The sequence below is a fragment of the Nomascus leucogenys genome, chromosome 3 (assembly GCF_006542625.1).
Source record: "Nomascus leucogenys isolate Asia chromosome 3, Asia_NLE_v1, whole genome shotgun sequence".
Taxonomy (NCBI): domain Eukaryota; kingdom Metazoa; phylum Chordata; class Mammalia; order Primates; family Hylobatidae; genus Nomascus; species Nomascus leucogenys.
In genome coordinates this window covers 143,376,607-143,388,360 of record NC_044383.1, presented here as the reverse complement: position 1 = coordinate 143,388,360, position 11,754 = coordinate 143,376,607, and the positions used below count along the sequence as shown (strand labels likewise).

General features: G+C 41.4%; 1 pseudogene; it reads left to right on the top strand.

Annotated features, from left to right (window-relative positions):
• The first annotated feature begins 10,537 nt into the window (after window positions 1-10,537).
• Window positions 10,538-11,469, top strand: LOC100579633 (annotated as a pseudogene).
• Window positions 11,470-11,754: the final 285 nt, after the last annotated feature.

The window sequence follows — 11,754 nt, the reverse complement described above, 5'->3', positions numbered from 1 at the left end:
TGACTAATAAGACAATTTCAGAGAGTAATTACAAGAACGAGAAAACAAAGCAGGGTTATGGGATGGACAGACTGGGGTCGGACAGAGAATCAAATGATGAGAAGCAGCAAGTACCAAGTCCTCAAGGCAGAACAACCTGGAAAATTCTAGGGGTACAAAGAAAAACCAGTCTGGCTGGAGTGGAGCGAGGGCCAGGGAGGAAGTGAGATAGGGAGGGAAAAGAAACCAATAAAGCATGCGCTATCGAGCAAGCTACCACAGTGGTCCACTGAAACTCAGGCCCTCTAGGGCAGTGGTCCCCAACTTTTTGGCACCAAGGACCAGTTTTGTGGAAGACAATTTTTCCACGAACCGAAGGGTGAGATGGCATGGTTGAGATAAGTCATTACATGATTGTGTACTTATTTTATTATAAAAAAATAAAAAAAAATAACTAAAAAAGAACAGTGGAGCCGAGCGTCTGCAATAGACAGAGAAGGTAAATGCGGCAGAGAAACTACAGTTGAGGTTGGGAAACAAGATGGAGGCACATGAGAAGTTCAATAATACAATAAAATGATATTATAAAAATAATGATCTTTTCTCCAGAGTATTTTTGTATTAGGCAATCTCCTGGTTGTTTATACATTTAGATCATTAAATCCAGAGGACAACCTGATGAGGCAGGGATTATTATCTTTATTTCACAGAGGAGGAAACTGAAGATCAGAGAAGTTAGGTGATTTGCCCAGGGTTTTGCAGTAAGTAAGTAAGTAATAGAGTCAAGATTCTAGGCCAGGTATGAATGTCTGACTCAGGCTTTCCTATATCCCCCATACAATGGAAAGCGCATGCAGTCTGATGAACCAACAACTGAGTGGAATAGAGAAATCATCTTGATTTCAGAGCGAGGAGAAATCTCAGGCCCAGCCTGTAGCAAAGTGCACCTCTGACCTTGACAGTTTGGACAGGAAGAATATAAAAGGGTTAGTCTCTCAGGGAAATGGGGATGGGTACAGAAAAGTAAATTATTGGGAAAGTACATGATGTTTCTAGCTGGAGTAGAACTGACAGGGATCCAAGCACAATTAGTTTATTTGGGAGGGGATTGCAGAAAACACCAGCAGAAGAGCGAGGAAGTGAGATAGGGAGGGAAAAGAAACCAATAAAGCATGCGCTATCGAGCAAGCTACCACAGTGGTCCACTGAAACTCAGGCCCTCTAGGGCAGTGGTCCCCAACTTTTTGGCACCAAGGACCAGTTTTGTGGAAGACAATTTTTCCACGAACCGAAGGGTGAGGGGATGGGGGCATGGTTTTGGGATGAGTCAAGTGCATTACACTGATTGTGTACTTTATTTCTATTATTATGATTACATTATAATATATAAAGAAAGAATTATACTACTCACCATAAGGTAGAATCAGTGGGAGCCCTGAGCTGTTTTCCTGCAATTAGACAGCCCCAGTGGGGGTGATGGGAGGCAGTGACAGATCATCAGGCATTAGATTCTCATAATGAGCGTGCACTCTAGGTCCCTCACATGCTCAGTTCACAATAGGGTTCACACTCCTATGAGAATCTAATGCTAATCTGACAGGAGATGGAGCTCAGGCAGTAATGTGCGTGATAGGGAGGGCTGTAAATATAGAGGAAGCTTCGCTCACTTGTCCGCTACTCACCTCCTGCTGCACAGCCCAGTTCCTAACAGGCCATGGACCGGTACTGGTCCATGTCTCTGGGGTTTGGGGATCCCTGCTCTAGGGGACTCTGGGAGGTCCGAGGTGTGCAACCTGCCAGAGTTATCCCAACTGAGGGGCAAGAAAGCTGAAGTTCATTCACCAATTCCCCATCTGTTATTAGTCGAGACCTCCTTCTGGGAGCATTACTCTACCTTCTTTACATTTTCACCACCCTCCTCAGCTGTCACTGCCATCAGCACTTAAAGCAACGAGCTGGCCCTCCCTGGTTTGTTAGTATCTTTGATTCTAGTAGGTCTCTCCCTGTCCTCATCTGACTCATTGGATTCACTGACAATAGGGATTATGTTATTCACAAAGCTAGAGCATTGTTCTTTTCATCTCAGCAGCTCAAAGCAGTCCACAAACTCATCTCATTAGTTCTCAGCATACCTTCAAGAAGCCAAGAGGAAGTATAGCCTTATCCACTGTGAAAAGGGAAGACATTTGGATTCCAGGACAGGACATGATTTATATATCTTTCAGGGCCAAAAATGAGTGTGCAGTTCCCGTGGTCAAGGTACATACAGGTCAAAGGGTCACAGTCCTAGGAGAACTCCGAAATCGCCAGAAGGGATGCCATGAGAGAGTTCTAGGATGGCTGGAAATAACTGCTGAAGCTTCTATACCAAACAAGATTCTTCAGAAAATCAGACACCTTAATTTCTTCCAACCCAGAGAGTCAGCTCACACTTTAGCATGTGCTCAGCACAGCTGGGAACATCTTGTGTTGAAACATGTAAGGTGCTTAAAATATAATCATAAACTCAGCACTACAAGAAAATATTAGTTTAAAGCAGAAAAACTTTAATTCAAAACTTTTTTTTTTTTTTTCGAGACGGAGTTTCACTCTTGTTGCCCAGGCTAGAGTGAAATGGCTGGGATTACAGGCGCGCGCCACCATGCCTGGCTAATTTTGTATTTTTAGTAGAGACGGGATTTCTCCATGTTAGTCGTGCTGGTCTCGAACTCCCAGCCTCAGGTGATCTGCCCTCCTCGGCCTCCCAAAGTGCTGGGATTACAGGCGTGAGCCACCGTGCCTTGCCTCAAAACTTCTTTTTTTTTTTTTGAGACGGAGTCTCGCTCTGTCGCCCAGGATGGAGTGCAGTGGTGGATCTTGACTCACTGCAAGCTCCGCCTCCCGGGTTCACACCATTCTCCTGCCTCAGCCTCCTGAGTAGCTGGGACTACAGGCACCTGCCACCACGCCCGGCCAATTTTTTTTTTTTTTGTATTTTTAATAGAGATGGGATTTCACCATGTTAGCCAGAATGGTCTACATCTCCTGATCTCGTGATCTGCCCGCCTCAGCCTCGTAAAGTGCTGGGATTATAGGCATGAGCCACCGTGCCCGGCCTCAAAACTTTCTTATAGTTGTTCCCTGAGTGACTTTTTCTTGCTTTTATGACACAAAAATATTACTTTTTAGTATGCTTATAAAAATAATACCTGTGCATTGAAAAAAAATTATACTACACAAAAATATGAAGAATGTGGCTCACGCCTGTAATCCCAGCACTTTGGGAGGCCGAGGCAGGCTGATCACAAGGTCAGGAGATCGAGACCATCCTGGCTAACACAGTGAAACCCCGTCTCTACAAAAAATAGAAAAAATTAGCTGGGCGTGGTGGCGGCTGTCTGTAGTCCCAGCTACTCGGGAGGCTGAGGCAGGAGAATGGCGTGAACCTGGGAGGCGGAGCTTGCAGTGAGCCAAGATCGTGCCACTGCACTCCAGCCTGGGCGACAGAGCGAGACTCCATCTCAAAAATAAATAAATAAATAAAAACAAATACGAAGAATGTAAAAGTTCAAATTCCCATCACCTTGGAAAACAATGGTTAATGATTTGTTGACCATCTTTGTATAATTCATTTTATGCATACATACACACATATCCATATCATTTAACAAAAACGGAATCATATCATACATGCTACTTTCATCCTGTGTGCTTTAAAAAAAAATTGTAGTATTTTTCTCTTAATTTCCCATCCCCACCCTTCCCTCGGGTAACCAATGTTAATAACATGTTGTATAGTCTTCTCCAGGCTCATATAATTATAGGGAAACGTATACACACACATATATGCAGCCCATATTACAGTTTCTTCAATTGTCTTAATAATGTCCTATATGGTTAATTTTTCCCAATTCAGGATCCAGTCCATCACACTTCGTTGTTAAACCTTTTATATCTCCTTTCACATGGGACAGTCCTACCTCCGTTCTTTGAGCTTCTTGATCTTGGCATTTTGGAAGAGTGGAGTCCTTTATTTTGTAGAATATCTCTTGATTGGGTTTGTCTGATGTTTCTTCACAATCAAATTCAGGAGAGGGCGTACACCAGGTTTCGGCTGTCCAACGCAGGCCGTGGTGGCCTCCCTGAGGCCAAGACACTACCTTGGGGCTGCACTGATAAAACTACAAGATGCCTGCTCCAGCCTGGCCTGCTCTTCCTGGGCCTCAGCTCCTCACACAATGATGACAGCACTTTTGAAGAATCACACCTATGCTGTTTCCAGCTGCTGGTGCTGCTGAAGTCTAGAGAGTGTGCCTCCAGCCCAGGCCAAAATTGACCCAAAATACAGACATTTTTAAATTGAGAAACAAAATAAGATGCACTCCGTTTTAAAGAAGCAGAAATTATGAAGAGATACAAAGCCACCAAAACAATTGTGTTGATTAATTGTAAAATGTGCCACAGAACAGTAAACATGATGGTAAAAGGAGAAGCTTCCTTGAGCAATGAGAAACAATTTTACTATCCTAAGATCAGGCCCAGCAGGGAAAACACAGGGTGAGCCTGTGAGTTCTGCAGGTCTGGCTCCAAAGGCCAGAGCCCAGCACTGATTTTCCTAACACCTACATCTGGACAGTCAGGAGTTATTTACTCTTCAAAGGACACGAGCAAAACAAAAAAAATGCTTCTCTCTACTAACAATGTTGCTTAATCAGAAAGAATCTAAATTGGATTTCAAAAGTTTCTGGTCTTCTCTGTAAAGAATGGATTTTGAGAAATGTCTATTGCAATTTCTAAACTAAAGCTAGTCAAAAAAACAATTCGTTTCACGTTTATTTATTTTCCAAATACATGGAAACCAGATCCAAGCACAAACTTTTCTGGGCGTCCTTTGTGTGTATGTTTTTAAGAGATATGGTCTCACTCTGTCGCTCATGCTGGAGTGCAGTGGCATTATCATAACTCACTGTAACCTCAAATTCCAGGGCTTGAGCAATCTCCAACCTCAGCCTCCCAAGTAGCTGGGACTACAGGTGCATGCCACCACATCCAGCTAATTACTATTATTTTTTTGTAGAGATGGGGGTCTCACTATGTTGACCAGGCTGTTCTCAAACTCCTGGCCTCAAGTGAATTTTTCATCTTGGCATCCTTGTTAGCATTTCTGTGGAATAAAAACCTCATTGGAACGAACAACTGAAACCACTTACCTCAAAGGTTGTTTGTGAGATTTCAAAAATATATATGAAAGTGCCTTGTGAATAGTCAATTCATATGCAGGTGTTAAATGTATTGATTTTCCTTTTTCTCACTTAGCAATTTTCACTATTTAATATTGTTTTCTTCCTAAAAGTAATTGAGATATCTATGAGAGTGTCTACTTACTCACAAGGATTTCTTTAGGGGGCCAATAGCCTGATTGCTACATTCAGGGGAAAAAATGTGTGTGTCTTTGTTTTCCTACGAACATCTGGATAATTTTACATTAATAAAATCTGAGGATTATTTCAGTTTGTGTATAAAAATATTAAGATTATTCCTGATTATAGATAATTCAGTAAGATAAAGAGTGCAAATACATTTTCTAGAACTTCTCATTTTTATAACTTTCTGTTGTTCCTACAATATTTCACCTTAAGAGACATTTTAATTCTAATACAGACTCATTTCTGGGTTTAAAATTATTTCAAAACATAAATAACATAGTAACTTATACTTTATCTTACATCTTTTCTGGGATGACACAGATATACTTTTTTTCCTAATAAGCTAGGACTTTTCTCCACCTTTTTATTTAGCTCATTTGGATGCCTTGGGGACAGAAATCAGGTTATGCATTTTTGATAGGAGGACCAATGCAGTAATGCTGTGTCTTTCTCAGTACCATATCAAAAGGCACATGATGCTGGTGGTCCCAATATTAATGATGTTCATTTTGATCATTAGGGTAAGATGGTTCCACCAGGTTTTTCCAATATAAAGTTTCATTTTTCCATTGTAATTAACAGTTGCAAAGATAGTGGCTGGGTGCAGTGGCTCATGCCTGTAATCCTAGCATTTTAGGAGGCTTAGATGGGCAGGTCACTTGAGCTCAGGAGTTTGAGACCAGCCTGGGCAACATGGCAAAACCTCATATCTACAAAACAAATAGAAAAATTAGCTAGGCATGGTGGTGCGTGCCTGTGATCCCAGCTACTCAGGAGGCTTAGCGGGAAGGATGCTTGAGCCCAGGAGGCAGAGGTTGCAGTGAGCTGTGATCACACCACTGCACTCCAGCCTGGGTGACAGAGCAAGACACCATCTCAGAATAATAATCATAATTACAAAGATAGAGATTGTGTAAATATCTTGTTCTTCATCAAACTTTCACCCAATAGTTTCTAATTTTTTCCCTTCCTTTCTTCTTCCTTCCCTCCCTCTCCCCTTCCCCCCCACCACCACTTCTCTTCTCTCCTTTTCTCTTTCTTGGCATTTTATGGCAAGGAAGCACTTTCCCTTCTCCCCATTTATGTACCATTCATGCTATACAAACTTTCTTGGCATTTTATGGCAAGGAAGCACTTTCCCTTCTCCCCATTTATGTACCATTCATGCTATACAAATGCCATTGATCATTATTCCTGTATTTTCTCTGAAACTGATTATAAAAAGTAATGTCCAGCTACTCTTTTGTTTTTGACACTTTGAAGAAATGAAGATCAATTGATTTGATTTGTTTATAAGCAAGCACACTGCGATTTACAAAGATCTCCTTAAGGTTTTATAAAATTATCTCCCAGTTTGTACATTTATATGATATTTATATCAGCATGGCCTTCCAGATACTTATTTTATTCAATGGGTTATAATCTATTCTTACTGATAGTTATTTTGATATTCAAATTATTCTAGAGGTGGCTGGAATGAGCTCCTTAAGCTAACCCCTATGTAGTTTTTTTTTCTTTTTTTTTTTTTTTTTGAGATGGAGGCTCACTCTGTCGCCCAGGCTGGAGTGCAGTGGGGAGATCTCAGCTCACTGCAACCTCTGCCTCCCAGATTCAAGCGATTCTTGTGCCTCAGCCTCCTGAGTAGCTGGGACTACAGGTACCTACCACCATGCCCGACTAATTTTTCTATTTTTAGTAGAGACAGGGCTTTACCATGGTGGCCAGATTGGTCTCAAACTCCTGACCTCAGGTGATCCGCCCACCTCAGCCTCCCAAAGTGCTGGGATTACAGGTGTGAGCCATAGCGCCCGGCAGCCCCTATTGAATTTGACATTCATTGAATGGTTGCCTCTCTTCTATCTGATTTAGTCAAATGTTCCAGCCTCATCATGTACTTTGTCTTTCCAGCTCTGCAATCTGTCATTTCTCCAAGGGGCCTTAAATTCCTTTTAGTGGAAAATATATATGTGTTTGTTCATCTCTGTTTCTATCTTTAAAAAAACATAGACACACATATGTATAGAAGTTTACTTTCTTCAATGTTAAAAGACTGTGTGTTCAAGCTGATAACCTATAATTCCAATTTAAAACTGCATCCATATTCCATGCTTCCCACTTTTCACATCTGTAGCTTCTTCCTCCCATGATCCTCAATACATTTACTCATATCCTCAAGCCTAGAACACAAAAATGTTTCAGAATTGCTAGTCCATGCCACCACAAAAAAAGCAGACCAGCAAATAGCATTAAATACTTATTTTACAGCGCTTCCTTTTTCTATGTTGAACAATGAAAAAAGCAAAATAGTAGACATCTGTTGTGGTTTCCATTGTTATGGTTTCTTTCTAATTTCGTCTTGAGGTCTCTAGAGAGTGATGCAGGGCAGGCAAGCCCCAAAGTGTAGCATGGCCTGCTGGGTTCTTGGCTTTGCCCGGGAAAGAATTCAAGGACCTGCCACAGGTAGAAGGAAACAGCTTTACTGAAGCATCAATGTTGCAGCTCTGCAATGGCTCCTGCAGAGCAGGGCAACCCCAAAGGCAGACAGCAGCAGCTCTGGGCAGGTCTGCAATCATATTTATGCCCACTTTTAATTACACGCAGATTAAAGGGCGGTCTATGCAGAAATTTCTAGGGAAGGAGCAGCAACTTTTGGGTCATTGCGTCATTGCCATAAAAAGGGGCAGTAACGCCCAGATGTTGCCATGACAACGGTAAAGTGACATGGCATACTGGCAGGCATGTCTGATTGAAAGCTGATTTTGCTCCCTCTTTTATGCATTTATTTATTTATGAGATAGAGTCTCACTGTATCACCCCGGGCTGGAGTGCAGTAGCACGATCTTGGCTCACTGCAACCTCCACCTCCCGGGTTCAAGTGATTCTCCTGCCTCAGCCTCCGGAGTAGCTGGGATTACAGGCTCCCGCCACCACGCCAGGCTAATTTTTGTATTTTTATTAGAGACAGGGTTTCACCATGTTGGCCAGGCTGGTCTCAAACTCCTGACCTCAGGTGATCCACTCGCCTCAGCCTCCCAAAGTGCTGGGATTACAGGCGTGAGACAATGCGTCTGGCTGTCCCCTGCTTTTAGCTAGTCCTCAGCCTGGTTTGGTGTCTAAGCCCCACCTCTAAAGCCAAGTCCCATCTCAAGAGTGCCCATAGGGCAAGATAACCCCTCTCTAGGAGAACTCTAACTGAGGGAAAAGTTAGATTCCTGTGTATCAGTCAGGTGAGATGTGATGAGGAAATAAAACCAAAATGCATGAAACCAAAGAAATGTATTACTCATAGGTCCCAGAGAGGTGAAGGGTGCCTGCAGGAGGCCGATGGGGAGTCTGGAGGCTTCGAGGAGTTCACCCAGTGGGTGGGTCGGGGATGGGGAGGGACTTCTGGGGCTATGTCTTCATTAAGGTCCGTGGGCACTATCTCCTAGGCTTGTGGACTGGATAGTTTAAGGAAAATACAGATTGGAGAACTTGGTTACCTGACTCTGGTATTGATGATTCGGTTTTACAGTGGTAGCGGCTGTGGGGTGTATGGGGTTTTGAGTTAGTGGGATGAAAAGCAAGTGGGCTATAGCAAAAACAAGCAGGCAGCTGGGGGAAGTTTTAACTAGGGCAAAGGTGATGGGCCATGACTTGGTTGTAAACAACTTATGTTGGGCCTAAAAATGGATGCCAAGGCAGCAACTATATTAAACAAATTTATGACGACATTTTTGCATATTCCCAGTCTTAGAAGGAAAGCATCAGATATTTCATCATTAAGTATAATGTTACCCTTAGGATCTCTCTAGATGCCCTTTATCAGGTTGAGAAAATTTTCTTCTATTTCTGGTTTGCTGAGAGTTTTTATATGTTGGGGTGTTGAATTTTGTCATATGTTCTTCCTGCACTTATTGACAATAGTTTTCTCCTTTATTTTACTAATATGATAGATTACATTGCTTAATAATTGGATGCTAAAAAAAACCTTTAGGGCCAGGCGTGGTGGCTCACGCCTGTAATCCCAGCACTTCAGGAGGCAGAGGCTGGTGTTCAAGACCAGCCTGACCAACATGGCGAAACCCCGTCTCAACTAAAAATACAAAATTAGCCAAGCATGGTGGTGCGTGCCTGTAATCCCAGCTACTCAGGAGGCTAAGACAGGAGAATTGCTTGAATCCAGGAGGCGGAGGTTGCAGTGAGCAGAGATCATGCCACTGCACTCCAGCCTGGTGACAGAGAGAGTCCCTCTCAAAAAATAAATAAATAAACCTTTACATTTCTGAGAAAATCCTCACTTGATCAACATATATTGTCCTTTTCATATATTGCTGGATTTGAATTGCTAACATTGTATGAAAAAAAAATTTACGTTCATCAAGGTAACCAGTTAATGGTATCTTTTTTCTTTTTATTGCTATGGCTTTGTCAGGTATTGGCTTCAGGATTCTCCTGCCTCATGACATGGGGTGGAAATGGTTTTTGAAATGGTTTTTGTAAAATTGATACGTCTTTTTAAGTGTTTGGTAAAGTTCACCAGTCAATTCATTTGCTTCTGGAATTCTATTTGAGAAGAGGTTGATGAAAGAAAATTCAATTTATTTAAAAGATATAGAGCTACTCTTATTTTCTCTTTCATCTTGGGTCTGTTTTGGTAAGCTATGTTTTTCAAGGAATTTTTCTATTTAGTTTAAGTTGTTTTTAGTCTGTTATTTATTTAATGTCTGAATGATCAATTTTTTTCAATCAATCTTGCTGGAGTTAATCCATTTCATTAATTTTTTTTTTCAGAAAAACAACTTTTTGCTTTGTTAGTTTAAGCTACTGTTTGTTTTCTATTTTATTTATACCTTTTATCTTTATAAGTACTTCCGGTCTATTTTCTTTGGGTTTAATTTGCTCATCTCATTCTAGATTCTTAAGATAAAAACTTAGATTAATTTTAAACTTTTTTCTTTTCTAATCCAAGTATTTAAAACTATAAATTTTCCTCTAAGGACCACCTTACCTGCATCCCACACATTTTCATATGTTGTATCTTTATTATCAGTGTTTAAAGTATTTTCTAATTTTCTTCTTGGATTTCTTCTCATGAGTTTTGCTTTTATCCATGGTTTATTTAGAAGTAAGTTGTTTAGATTCACGAAGGTAGTGAGGCCTAGTGGAAAGCCATGGAGAGCGCTCTCCCCACCGCCAGCTTCCTGTACTGGGTGGGCACGGGCACCGTGGCCAACCTAACCCTGCACATCTGTTACTCGCTCTTCACCTCTGGGTCTGGGGAGTGGGGAATGAGTTGGAGGTCGGCCCAGGGCTTGGGGAATGGGCAGTTGTCACAGGTAGTACTGATGCAATTGGAAAATCATATGCAGAAGAGTTAGCAAAGCGTGGGATGATGGTTGTCCTTATCAGCAGATTACAGGATAAACTTGACCAGGTTTCTAGGGAAATAAAAGAAAAATTCAAAGTGGAGGCAAGAACCATTGCTGTTGACTTTGCATCAGAAGATATTTATGATAAAATTAAAACAGGCTTGGCTGGTCTTGAAATCGGTGTCTTAGTGAACAACGTGGGAATGTCATATGAGGATCCCAAATACTTTTTGGACATTCCTGACTTGGACAATATGATCAAGAAAATGATAAATATTAATATTCTTTCTGTTTGTAAGATGACACAATTGGTGCACCTGGCATGATGGAAAGATCTAAAGGGGCAAATCTGAACCTCTCAGCAGGCAGAGGCATGTTCCCTGTCCCACTGTTGACCATCTGTTCTGCAACCAAGACTTTTGTTGATTTCTTCTCTCAGTGCCTCCATGGGGAGTATAGGAGCAAGAGCATCTTTGTGCAGAGTGTCCTGCCATACTTCGTAGCTACAAAACTGGCTAAAATCCGAAAGCCGACTTTGGATGAGCCCTCTTTGGAGACATTTTGAAGTCTGCAATTAAAACAGTAGGCCTGCAATCCCAAACCAATGGATACCTGAGCCATGCTCTTAAGGGCTTGATAATCTCAATCCTGCCGTCTTGGATTTATTTTAAAATAACCATGGCTATGAAAAGTCTACACGGGATCACTATTTGAGGAAAAACAAGAAGAACTAAGCATTGTTAACTGCATTATAACTTGGCCAGATGCACCAGCCTATGCATGCTTACTGCAAGGCATCCTACTGGCCTTGAAAATCTGAAGTTGTCATTTCAGTAGTTATTAACATGACTTAATGTTATCTTAATTAAGAGGAAAACAGAAATTGCTTTTAGGGGTTTCTGACATATATTCTGGATACTACCAGAGGTAATTTTGAAGTTTAATATAAATGCTCATTTCAAATGAATATAGAACTAATATTGTCAAGAACAGCTAATAGGAAGGAATACTATTATAGC